This window comes from Rhincodon typus, chromosome 3 (genome assembly GCF_021869965.1).
Source record: "Rhincodon typus isolate 14 chromosome 3, sRhiTyp1.1, whole genome shotgun sequence".
NCBI classification, from domain to species: domain Eukaryota; kingdom Metazoa; phylum Chordata; class Chondrichthyes; order Orectolobiformes; family Rhincodontidae; genus Rhincodon; species Rhincodon typus.
In genome coordinates, this window is record NC_063334.1 from 70,590,303 (window position 1) to 70,604,281 (window position 13,979).

A 13,979-nucleotide genomic window follows, 5' to 3' on the forward strand; every position below is an offset into this window, starting at 1 on the left:
CTCAGATTCTCCAGCATCTGCAGTTCCTACTATCTCTGAAGCTATTGTAAAATGTTGTGATTTGTATTTGTCAGGGGAGAAACATCAATCAAATGTAAGAGTAATGTACATTTAGGATAAAAGAGACACATTAGATTTAATGTTTCAAAACATTTTTTCAAGGAATCTGCTGCACACTCACATTTAGTACCCATGTTTGAAAGTCTGATTTGTGCATTTATAACACAATTTGTGGATTTACCATTTCATGGTGCAATATAAAAGAGGTAGAACCAGCTTCTGGCAACAAAAGACCACTTCAAGTGTGGCATTTTCCTCAAGCTGCCAAAATCAGGGCACTCCCAATGGCAAACATAAATAGCACTGGATACTGACAGAAACATAGGAACAAGATCAGCTCATTCAGCCCCTTGAATATGCTCTGCCGCTCAACTCAATCAGTTAAATATATATATAAATATGAACTAGATATATGCCTCAACTCCATTGCTCCATAGTACCATTGCCCAGAAATAAACAAGTTATAAATCTTAAATATTTAAATTGACTCTGTAACCACAGGCTTGTTGGACAGAGCACTCCACATTATTATTGCACTTTGTGTGAAAATGTGTTTACTGATACTGCATTTTACTGGCCCAATACTATTTTAATTGTGGATCCTTGTTCTGGATTCTTGACCAAAGGAAATAGCTTATCCACAGCTGCTTATTGAGGGATTGAGAACCAGAGGGCAACAATTTCAGGTGATTGGCAAAAAAAGCAACTGTGACATAAGGGGAATAAAATTTTCCATGGTGCATTCATTGTTTTTTTAAAGCTGGTAATCTGCAGGTAAATCTTTCATTCCAATATGATATTTCTAGCAAGCTGTAGATCAAACTGTAGATACAGATCTGAGTCACTGGTTCCAGTCTTTTTGATAACATATTAATTTCAGTTCAGATGGCTATAGTTTATTGTTGTTATCATGAACTGCCTCCAACTGTGGTCAGGTGATCACCGTAGCCATCTTCAGTCACATTTATCTTTTTTAAAACCATTTTAGTCCACGAAAGTATTAAAAATCAGATGATGGAAGTTGAAAATTCATTGTGTATTTTTAGCACTACCATAACACTTTCCCCATGAAAAGTTCTCTAAGATTTCTTTATTTTGTACATTGTAAAATCTATACTCTGCTGTTTGCTTATTATTTTAAACAACAATAATCATTGACAGAATTTTATGGATTTCATATTAAACTATAAATTATTTAGTCAGATTTCATCATTTGAATTCTATTTGCTGCACCATCAATGACACAATAATAATACAATCCATACTAAAGACTGTACAATTTTCTAAGAGTGGCATATTTTCAAAGTCTCCAACTATTGCCGTTGCTAAATGATGTTACTGTTAACACTGCATTAAGTGTTATGATTATACTTTGATTTCTTGACCAACCTGATCTAACATCACTTATAATCTGACCTTCAAAATGCAATATGTTCAAACTCATTTATGCACTCAAATAGATGGCAGTGCAAACAATACCTACGTCACCAGTGAGTTAATGCCAGATCTATTTTGAACGAATGCAATCATACTGTGGAAGCAGGGATGACAGCACTAATCAAATCCCCCTTTTTTCTCCCCTATTACCTCATCTGACAGTAAGCTTCCCATCCGGATTGGGAGTTTCCCTGCTTCAATTTTATCTTGGCAAAATAGTCAATCACTAGTGAGTGGATTGATCCCTTTACCATAACTAGGACATTCCAAATTTCTGGTTATTCTGAAGACATTAATTGGGTGCAATTTATGTCATTTTGTCCAAATTAATTCCTGATGTTTATTGCGTTAGCCCAACTAGCACTAGGAACACTGTAATTACTGCAAAATTTTTAGGCTGGGAGACTAATTGGCTGGGTTTTCCGTATCTGATTGGCCAAGCAAGATATTTCTCATCCTCCATGGTCACACATTAAAGCTACTTTTCCACAGTTCACCTTCACAGTTTTTACAGTTCTCCTTCTTGGGGGCCATTGTGTTAGAACCATTCTCATTATTATATTATTAAATTCAGTTTATTAGCAACTAATTAGGCATACTCATAAGTGCAGCTCCTAATGAATCTGTGATACTGCAGCTGAACTCAAGGAACCTGATTTAACAGAGTAAAAATGATGGGCACTAATTTGCAGTTACTCAGATTTTAGTGAAAACTCAGCTATGTTTGAACACTTAGTTGTGGAAACTATAGAGATCCACCCAAGATTGACTATACCACTAAAATAAAACAGAGCACTTGCAGATGCTGGAAATCTGAAACAAAACCAGAAATTGCTGGAGAAACTCATAGGTCTGGCAGCATCTGTGGGGCATTAACAGAGTTAACGCTTTGTGTCCAGTGACGACTGAACATTAACTCAGCTTTCTCTGCATAGATGCTGCTAGACCTGCTGAGTTTCTCCAGCAACTTCCGTTCTTGTTGGCTATACCACCACAGACCTCAGAAATGAAAGAGAGAATATTGGAGGGAATGTATCTATAATAACAGCACCGTGTGATAAAATCACAGATTTAGCATAGTGAAATCAGGTCAGCTGAAGTAATCAAAATTAAATAAAGGCTGAGTCCACAAAATCTTAGTCCATCACCAGTTTTAAGCCAGTATTTCTTCAATATAATTCACAGAAATGTCAATCTAGAAAACTGCTCAATAGCTTCAAAGTACTAGCTCACCTTCCACTAAAAGCTAAAAATTTAACAACAAGTCTGATAATGAATCATGAAAGAAATATTTGCAATTATAGCCTTTTTCACAACCATCTGATGTCTTAAAGTTCTTTATAGCCAATGAAGCACTGTTGCGGTACAGAAGCCAACATAGCAGCCAATTTGTACAAAGCAGACTCCCCACAAACTGCAATGTGTCAATGGGTGGATAATATGTTTTTGTGATGTTGAGTGAAGGACTAAATGGGAAATTAGAGACAAACCTCCAACTCTCACTAAGGTAGTATCATATGATATCCTACGCCCACCCTAGAGAACATAAGGGGGCTGAGTTCTCATCCAAGAGGTATCACCTTGAAAAGTTGTGCACTCAAGTGTCAGCCTTGATTTTTGACTTAAACCTTGGAATGGAACATGAACCCAGAATCTTATGATTCAGTAAAGAGAGTGTTACCAATGAAACTAGAGTTGACAATATGGAAATAAATACTTTATATTGGCTTTAAAAGTTAAAGTATAGGTTTATTCAACATTATTTCATATACTGAAGGTAAACAAACAGAAGGACACGAAAATCTGAAACAGAAAGACAAATGCTGAAGATACAAAATCAGCAATTTTTCTTAATGAGTACATTGGCATGCTTGAATAGAAAATTATAGATTTTAACTTTCTAGCTCAGTCTTAAGCAGTCCTGTTTTACAATATGGGTGAAATTATTAAATTATAAAAAGGAAAATCAAAGTGCAACATTCAGATTTTCAATCAACTTAAGAAAATATATAATGAATGCAACAGTCACTCATAATATACAAGCTTTTCTGGGTATTCTATCTTAACGTGATGAAGAGACTTGTACACTGTGATCATCTCTCAAATGATTTCATCTGACCTCCTTGGTTATGGTAGGAGCACTCACAGCAGCAGGTTCAGGGATGGGGTGTGGTGGTGGTTGTTTGGGGAGGCAGACATATTGCAATCCCCAAAAAGTCCTCAATGGCAAAACAGGCAAAGGAAGACAGTGTTACACCAAGTACAAAGACTGCAGGGGCCAATTGGGACCTGGTTGTTGTAGTTTAATACGTCTCTGAAATCTGATCAGCAGTTGACAAGGTCTCCCTATTGAAAAAAACAATGCACAGGCTACTAAGGGGCCCATTTGCCAAGTCCTATGGTGTTGGAGGATTGGCAATGGCTGTAAACCAGGGAATCCCTCGTCAATAATCTGCACACAGTCATTCTGCATAAAGGTTATTGTGTGTGTTGGGACAAACGTGTTTCTGGGTAGCAGCAACTGTATCATAAAGCTGTGTCATGCTTTCAGTCCCAGCCTTTCATTCATGAAGCAAAATAAATCCACTAAGCCCAATTCTGCCCTGTGTGTCCAAAGATTTGTGGCACTAAAATGAGCCTGTTCAGTCAGGTGAAGATGCACAGTAGGAACCGTGATATCCTCCTCTAATTCAAGGGAGATTGCAAATGACAAATATCCAAAATCAAACAGAGAATTGCAGATGCTGGAGATTTGAATCAAAACCAGAAATTGCTGGAGAAACTCAGCAGGTCTCAGAAACTCAGGCAGCATCTTGGAGAGAGAAAACAGAGTTAATGTTTCCAGTCCAGTGACCCTTGGGCAAAACTCAAGGTACCCAACCATCTTGTCCAGTTTACCAACCTGTTCTGTCTCCTCTTATAACATTTTGTTTTCTGGATCCAAGGTTAATGTTCAAGCCACACTCCATTTTAACTTGGTTAAATAATCTAGGCTAGCATCTCTCTGCAGTACAGAAAGTTCTACCTCTTCTCTGAATCTTTTTACCATCGTTATATTCCCTCTCACAGACATCCATTCCCCCTTCCTTCTGATTGTGTCTCATTGCCATTCAGTTTTATTTTCCCTTCTGTGTCAATCTTGCACTAAGCTTGGAACTAACCAATTTCTTCCTTGAGAATTTGTCTACAGTTTAGAATCATACAGTGCAGAAGGAGGACATTCGACATGCATTGAACCTAGAAAAGAGCATCCCATCCAGAACCGACAGCCCCCATCCCTGTAACCCCACATTTACTATAGTTAATCCACCTAAACTGCACATTCCTGGATACTACGGGACATTTTTACCATGCCAAACCCACCTAACCTGCACAGCTTTGGACAGTGGGATGAAACTGGAGCACCCGGCGGAAACCCTGGCAAACTCGGGGAAAACGTGCAAACACTGTGAAGCAGCAATGCTAGCCACTGAGTCATTGTGCCCCCCCTACAATGGAAAAAATCATTAGCAGCAACACTCGGGGCTATTGAGGTTCTGATTTGTGGAAGGGTTTTGTTTTGGCAGCAAATACTGATAGATATCTTATGCATTCTGTGTTAAGTAGCGACCCACATGTGCATAATTGAATGATATCTTCCATGTAAATACGTATTATTTATTGTACACGTGGAATGAATGTTTCATTCATGCTCAAAGCATAAAAGGGTCGTGGCTGAGACATTGAAAGTAATAAAAATTTATGGATTTTTTTGGTGCAAGAAAGCCGCTATTGCGTTGTTTGGTATGTACGGGTTTATTTGAAATTTTAAACTGGCCCTAAATTAAATATCGCCTGACAACAAGGATCTAGCTCCAATTTGACCACCAAGTCCGGGGAGCACCACAGATACTGCCATACTTTTCTGTTATTTTCCCGGATCAATTTGTTATTACATACTTATGGAATAGGTAAGACTTGAACCTAGACCTCCTGATTTGAAAGTAGGGACACTACCACTGCGCTATCTTATTGTTCTTTATTAGCAGTAGTTCTGCAGCCATTGATTTGGCCCAGTTACCCTGGAAAACCGGGTGAGATACCTGCAGCAATTTCAAAGGTTATCCGCCAGAATAATTGGTTTGCGGAGACCGGAAGGAGGCGAAAACTGCGGTGTAGTTAAAATGAATCAATCCTCTCCTCTGTAAATGAGCTTTATTGAACAAAATAGTGTAACTCCGGGTCTGGAATTCGAGTTTTTTTGCGCGTTTCTCTAGTTTTTCAGACTTCGTCGTCTTTCCATCTTTCGCTATTTGCACGTTCTTTTATGAAGCAGTTTGCAGGTCATTTCATATCGGAGGTCGTTCAGTCATTTATTGTCTCTGTTAATTATCCCCAACCCCCTCTCCTATTTCAACCCTTATTGAAATGCTTGTTGATGCCTGATGAAGCGTCTACATCCAAACTGCCAATTAAAACAAAAAACAGGCAGAAACAAGTTAGTGACATGATTTCTATTTACAGTTTGTTGTTTTTCTCCCTTCTGTTTTTATTTCGAATTTCCAGCATTTGAACGGGGTTTTTAAAAGTTCTTTTTTTGCAGATTTTTATTTAAACAGAAGAGTAGCTGGATACAAGTAAAATGTTTTAATTTTAAAATTCAAAAAAAGCTCAGGTAACGCAAAATATGCAAATCAAATGGAAAGAAGGGCAAGAGTGGAAGTTGGAATTGAAATGTGTTTCTTCTGTTCCTCTGAGCGAAAAGAGTTTGTTTTGAGTCGACCAAAATGTAACGTTTCGTTCTGCTATTTAAGAAGAGAGACATGATGGTTCGTACCTTGTATTGTTTACAAACATTAATATGTGACATCTCCGCCAACCTAACTGTTTCTAAACGGGATTGTCTCTTAAAGTAAGCCCAGGCAGGGAGTCATTTTCCAAAGTGGACTTTCAATGGATCTGTTTAATCACTTCCTAGGAAGTGAGCATTTAATTCTTGAAACGCCTCCATAAATGTTTGAGACGATCTTAGAACCCGATTTGGGCTGCGACTGGCGGACTGGTTGCCGTGTGCGAACGTCCCAGTCCCGTCCGTAGGAAGTAATCCAGTCCTGGATTTGAGTGCCGTCTCCTTCCAAATCGGATAGCCAGTGACAGCTGGAGTTGGAAGGCAAGGATGGGGGGGGTAGGAGAGGGGTAGCCGCTCAGCACACAGCCTGCCTGCCCTCCACAGCTCCAAGTAAGATGATTCGGAGCGTGTGTGTCCAAGCCCGTGTTCGCCTGCTGTGACAGGACACCGGACAAGGAACTGGAGACTTATAACCTTCCCCAACAGCCTGGAGAAGAGAGCGGCTGCTACTTGACCCAAGTCCGCCCGCTTTGGTAATCGGGTCGAAATTGACGAAGCTTTCCCGAGTGGATTTCTGGGGCATTGTCCGGGGGGTTGGGGGGCGGTGGAGGGGGATCTGTTATTTTTGTTTTGGAGCAGCAGAAGTTCCCCATGCTGTCGGTCTGGTTGGGGCGAACAACCGTGATACTGTTCCCCCCTTGTCAAGACAAGGCATCTGCATCCTCACAGCGGCTGACAGGCACTGTGTGTGTGGATCACATTTGCCAGAGCTAGCCTTAAATGGATTACTAATGAGGCAGCAGTGCCGCTGGTTCGACTCCCCAAACCCAGAAGGTAGAGTGCTGTACTGTTCCTTCCAGAGATACAAGCCTCTTTTTGTTTCTGTATGTTGCGAGCACCGGTTCTTTGTTATTTTGTGTGTGCCTTACCATGAGATTTGTTCAGCTAATTGTTCCCCTCTCACCCGTGATCATACCCACAGGGAGCTGCGTGTATATGTCGCTGGGGCTGGTAGCTCTGTTCAGATTCTGATCCTCAGCCCCTGACAGTAGGCTCCAGAGAATTGGTGCTAACTGTCTACTGGTGTTAAATATCGCCTTTGGATTTATGTTTGTTCTTGTTAAATGCTGAGTCCAGTCTTAATATTATTTCCTCCTAGAATAAATCAATTTTCTATCTGGTACTTAACGATCGTGCACAAAGCACTATACATTTTTTTTTAAAAGCAAAATCTAATGGTTGGCTACTTGTCATTTGCTAAACTTGCCTTCAAAATTCTCGCGACGTCGTTTTGTTTCTTTTGAACAGTGATTATTAAAAGACAGTATTTTTAAACGCCGGGGCGTACGAATATATTTTCCTATTTGCCAAGACTTGATAATACTAGTTAGCAGCCCGAGTGTATTTACAAAAGGGCTTTGGACAGGCGGAATAACTGAGGATCCAGGATTTCGAAGCAAGCGTCCAGATTTGTGCAGCGTGTGGATCGCTGGCTTTGCCAATTTCTCTGGGAGTGGACGCGGGGCTGTAGCATTGCTACATTATATGCATGAAGGGGAGAGGAACTTCTCTGATCAGCATTAAAAACAAACGAGAGCGTAAGTCTGCAAATTCCCCACGTGTTGTTATTTTTTTTGGTCTGGTCTGACAGTAGCCTAGTTGGAGATATTAAATGCCTGGAAACAGAGGAGGGTCCCTTGTATGAGGGGACGGGGAAAGAGAGGAAGAGAAAGTTTGGTTGTTCAGTTGCTATTGCAATGTGTGCGGCTAGCTGTGCACGTCAAGAATCCGGCAGTGTCTTTCTCTGAGCTGGGGGTGGATCTGAAGCTTGGAGCATGGGGTCAGGCCAGGGGTTAGTGCCGAACAGCTGCTTTCGCATCCAAAAGGCTGTGTGGAATAACATCACAGGTACCGAGAAAATTTAATAGGGGGAGGGGCTGCGGAGGGGACGTTCCTTTTGGCTTCCACTATCTGTTGTGAAGTGTCGGGGGGGAGGTGGGGGCGGTAAACAAACCTGTTCCAAGAAATACTTGATCCGCATGTTGGTAAAATAATCTAAAGCGTGCGGCGGGTAGGATACCTTGACTGCAGCGGAAGTTATCTCCGGAGACAGCCTTCGCACAGCCGGTATCAGAATTAAGCTGACCTGATATTCGTGTATCATTTTGTGTAGGGGAAGGTTAAGTGGATCTGGTAGTCAACAATGACCAACCACAAAAAAAATTCAATCGCTGAGTGGAAGAATCTGTCCTCTCAAAATTGGGTCTGTGTACGTGTGGATTCTACAGTCTTGAGTTATGGCTCAGCTAGGGATCTTCATCTATTAATCATGGAAGCTACTTATTTATTCAGTTTCCATAGTTTCAAAGCCTCTGATAGTGTTTTAGTGTCTTGGGAATGGCTCGAAATACAGTTGGGCCACATGTTCACAGCCTTTCTGGCAGCAATCTGGACCTTTTTCATTGTTTTTAAATTAAAGAAGCTTCAGTGTTTCAGGAGGCCTCTCCTATCTTTGCCTCTGTGTGAACTTTGGGTGCGGAGACTTGACTCTCGTTTGCTAAACTGCTGCTGGTTCGTTTGGGCAACAGAAACATTTTATTTATCAAATGACACATGTAGAGTAAAATGATGGGCTCTCCAATCAGCATCGAGTATTTGCAGAAGCCAGTCATGATTTCATGATTATTCATCAGCAGATGCTATGTTTTCTCATTACAACCTTATGCCGGAAACAGATATTCCATATGGATGTGTCTGGCACTTAGAAGTGTTAACCCAGCTTTTTGATCACACTGCTCAGTGGCTTTCCCATAGGCCACGACTGAGTGACAGACTGGCTCACTTTGTTAAGCAGAGCCACGTACATGTCTGAGGATGTTGGTGTTTGTATACATGAGGGTGTGTTTATGTATAAGTTCCACACACTTACGTTCTTGTCACAATGCTGGTGCAGGGATAATGACTGCCCTTTCAGAAAAGGATTGTGTGATCGTGGGAGGTGCGATCAGCATTCTATCCTCCTACCCATGTTGTGCCAAAAGGATGGGGCTTGCTGGTCCTTTCAGTTTTCCCTCTTTTGCCCTCTTTTTGTTCAGTGCTCCATCTGGTGGCCTGACCAAGAATTGGCGCTAACACTGAGGCCGGCTGAGTTCAAATCTCAGTCGAGACGACGATACAAGGTGGGACTCTTTGATACTGCGATTCGTGCATTGTACCATTTTGAGATATCACGTTACTTTGGAGAGGAATGTGTTAACCAAGCCCAGTATTGTTCTAATATGTTAGGTTGTAGTGGTGTAATAAAATGTATCCTTGCAATCCTTTCATTGAGATGTGCTTGAAGAGAAAAAAATTGTGATGTTGTGATCTGATACGAGTGAAACGTTACGGGATCAAAGGCTGGCCATGCTCACGGGGGTGGCGTACATAAACCTGACTGTCGAATGCTCCTGAGTCTGCACTGAAAGTACTCGGGCTGCTGTTGAATGTAGCAGGGCAGACAAAAATGTTGCTGTTGTATCATCAAAAAGTAAGTTGAGCTTCTCTGTAGCTGTTGTGTTACTTTTATTGAACGATTTCTTCACTCGGAATCATAGAGCTATTTCGTAGGCTTAGTAATTGCCGGATGCATCTTTATTTTACTCTGCACTTGACTGTAGTTCGGTTCTGTTGTGTTCCTTGCAGCAACATTATTCGGCCATAAATATATCTGCAAATGTCAGCTTGTTTGTGGTTTCTTTCGTTTGATCAAAATATAGAGCAATAGAGTTTTAAAATGCAAATGTTTCTTGGGTATGTCGGAGTTCTTAAGGAAGAAATTTAAGTCTGATATTTTGCATTCTTCTGAGAAGCAGCATACTTTCATGGCCCTTTATTGGATTGGTCTCCGTACACCCCACATTATCGTCTTCAGTGGATTGTGTATTTCTTTAATCATTGGTTATACAAATCTTGCTAATTTTGTTTGCTTGTTGAGTAATATTGCAAGAGTACTGCTAACTGCCTATACTGCACCCCGAGAGTGAGAACTGGGTAAAGTGCCATCTGTAAACATTTTAATAAGGCTGCAAAAACTGTTTCAGCCTAGTGATTAAAGGAAAGTCTTGGCGACACCATCTCTGACTGTATGTGTGAGAATGAATGGCTGATGTCAATATATGTTCTGTTTGACAGTATTTTTTCTTTTGATGCTTTATTTACAAGTAATATTGACATTGCAGCATATGGTCTAATATTAGAACAGTTTATTTGACAAGCAGCATTGTGGAATCATAGAATCGCTACAGTGTGGAAGCAGAACATTCAGCCTATCAAGTGCACACCAACCATCCAAAGAACATGACATCTAGACCCACCAATCTATCCCTTATAACCCCGCATTTCCCAAGACTAATCCACCTAGCCTGCACATCCCTGGACACTATGGGCAATTTAGCACGGCCAGTCCACCTAGCCTACACATCTTTGGACTGTGGGAGGAAACCGGAGCACCTGGAGGAAACCCACGCAGACACAGGGAGAACGTGTAAGCTCCACACAGACAGTTGCCCGAGCCTGGAATCAAACCCAGATCCCCTGGCGCTATGAGGCAGCAATGCTAACCACTGAGCCACCGAGTGGTTAATGCACCTTTTTTATTGTGTACCTTGTTTCGAATAAATCAACTTTTGGCTTCTCTTCTAAGCAACACTAGGAAGATGAGATTTAGTCAAAACTTCTGTGACTCAGTCTGTACTTTGTTCATTTGTTAAATGCTGATTTTTGGCTCTGGATAACTTTTAATCAAATGCAAGCATGTTAAATCAGATTTACCAAACATGAACAGGCAGAATCCTTAGCAGCAGAGCAAAGCTTTTTAACATCCCCACTGAGTGAGAATTTTAATCACATAATGAACTAGAACCAATTCACTGGCAAGATGAAAGAATTCACCCCATCTGTGTGTGAGATGCTGCAAAGTCATGGTGCAAGAAATCTTAAAACACATTTTTGAAAATGCTATACACTTGAATTGGTATTGCAAATGCTGTAACTAACAAATCCATCTATCACAGTAGGAAAAAATACAGATCTCACATATGATTAAAGGAAAAATCATTTTCCAACAAATTATAAAATCAGTCTTGTAGACTTGCAGAAGTAAGATATCTAAATGCAGTCATCAAAGACAACAGCAAATCATGAATGTCATTGAGATCAGTTTTTGCAGCATTTTTATTGTGTTGTCAATTTTTAAACTTATCAACCGAATAAATCAATCCACTAATAACATTGAATTACAAAGGCTTGCTTTGGATTTTCTTGAAGCATGCCAAAACACACATTGTCCCAGCCACACAAAATGGAAATAGCAATCAAGTATTCAAGAAAAGAGGCATAAATCTTGACTTTTAACAAGTTATGGCTTTCATGACCAGATAAAACACGCAACAGCTGAGATGATATTTCACTTCAAACAGAGCAAAGCACATATAGCTTTCTGAATAAATTCAGGTGTATAGTCTTTGAAGATGTAAAAGTTAGTTGCCTAATTGAAACTGAATTATTAGCCCTGGGCTGAGGAGATTTAGCGTAGTGGCTGCAATTGGGTTCAACTTCTGAGCAGGGAAGAAAATAATTGTGAAAGAGTTCATTGTACATGATCATGGAGTGAGACTGGATAAGAGTTCAGTTGTAAAGACTTCCATAGCCAAATACCATAACCAATTCTTGATGTCAGGGTTGAATTTGAATAATGGTTACAGAGCAACTTGATTTGTAATAGTGCAAGTATCCAACCAATGTCCTTTGGCATTTGGGAAAGTGAGATGGAATATATAAGGGCAGCAAGCACGTTCTTGTGGTGCATTGATAATGAGGCAAAAGGCCTTGTTTCAAGTCCTACCTGCTCCAAAGGCGTGTCATAACCTGAACAGGTTGTTCAAAAAGTGAATCTGTAAGGGCAGCAAGGAATTCTTTTCAATAGTTTTCTCTGTCTGTTACGGGTGCTTAATCAGTGCAGTTCTGAATGAAAACTACAAACCTTACAAAAATCTGTGGTATAAAAGCTGGGAAAAATCCTTTGTTAATTATAAAGACAATGGTTTGTAGTTTTCAACAAAAAAACAGATCCACGGCTTGTTGTGAAAAATACTTGTCAAAGATATGTTTCAGGTTACTAGTGAAACAGGAAATTTTTCAATGGGTGCCATTCACAATAAAGATGTCAGTTACACTTGTAGCTGTTAATCAAAAGTATAGACCTTGAGAATTGGAGCCATAAAGGAAAAGAGGAGAAAACTGCTTGAATTCTGCTAGTGGACATACTACCCTCTAATGTTTGAATGTATGCATTGCATCTTGTTGCGGGAACACTTGGCAGCAAAGGGTAGTGTGCTAAAAGGTTGTAGATGTTGATTCTATCCAAACTCCTTAAATCAATAAAATCAATTACATTACAAGAATAATGAGGATTCATTGCGCATGAGCTGCAGAATGGCTGTCCTGTTAACCTACATAAATCACTCAATTCAGGAAAGTAATTTAATGGCGCACTGGGATGTTTCGTTGTGAAATGTGCTGTATAAAAGTCATTTCAGTGTTGTGAATGAACACTTGCTACGTTGACAGATTGACATGAACTTCTGATTCCAAACACAAAAATTACTTGTCGCAATTTCTTTTAAATATTAGCAATTACCGAAATGCAAGTTCCCCAAAAATGGTTACAGTATTAGACTAATACTGTGATTAATGCTTTCATCCTTGCTCAAACTTAACTTTTTGTTTCCTTATCATGGTGGCGGGGGCTATTTGGGTGGTTATTGTTCACCTTTTATGGCTACAATAATTTTCTCAATCGACTGTAGATATCGATTACAGGCAGTGATCATTGTGGCAGTGGGGGCAACCCTATCACAGCTGAGGCCAAGCAGGCTCTCACCCAATGGCCTTCACAGTAGAACAATTGGATGACAATCATGTGTGGAACCTTGGTTACTCCCGTCTGCACTCACACCCACATCACCACTACAGCCAGCAGACTGTCCATTTGAACATGCCAGTCACCACACTGACAAGATCAGAAAATTAACTGCATCGTAGGTTCTGAATATGGGGCAATCCTGATCTCTCTGACTCAGTGGAATAGCAGCAGAAAATCCATCCATGAAGCCACGTGGGAAGTTTATTTGAAAAAAATTATCCCTCCTTTTGTGCTACCACCAAAGACTAACTACAGCCCCAGTGGGACTCTGATACAGCATTGATAAGACCCGACAAATAAATATAGGGTGGGTTGCAACCACAGAGTAGTGTTGCTGAGTGACAACAGCCCAGGTTAATTTTAAGGGGCTTGGAGAAATATTGCTGCTCTTCTGGCTTTCTCAAAAACAAAACAAAGCCAATTTTTCCAGATCTCTGTAGCTCTTATCCTTTAGAATCATCATGTGCATGGCACACACTCCAGTTCCAATCTAAAATGGAAGTCATTGCGCTTGAACCCAGCATATCAGAAAGGATTTGTCATCTGAAACAAACAGATGCTTTGGCAGCTCAACATGTTAGCACCAGGCAAAGCAAATTGAAATTGACCCCATATTGTTTTAAGGCCAAAGCTTGCAGGAAACTGAAAAAAAGTGTTACCTTTGACAGATTGAGAAGGTCCAGCATTGAA

The 13,979-nt window shown here is 40.4% G+C and overlaps 1 protein-coding gene across 8 annotated transcripts in view; it reads left to right on the forward strand.

Annotated features, from left to right (window-relative positions):
* Positions 1 to 13,979, forward strand: part of sema6a (sema domain, transmembrane domain (TM), and cytoplasmic domain, (semaphorin) 6A) — a 164,647-nt gene that overhangs the window by 55,335 nt on the left and 95,333 nt on the right. For 4 of the 8 annotated variants that reach the window (XM_020510985.2, XM_020510987.2, XM_020510991.2 and 1 more), the window contains exon 1: positions 6,959 to 7,159. The exons of 2 other annotated variants lie outside the window; for them this stretch is intronic. The gene's annotated coding sequence lies outside the window, so the exon portion shown is untranslated. Of the gene's footprint in view, positions 1 to 6,692; positions 6,859 to 6,958; positions 7,160 to 9,752; positions 9,855 to 13,979 lie in introns of those variants that run through there. 2 more of the 8 variants (XM_048595090.1, XM_048595091.1) reach the window with 2 other exon arrangements.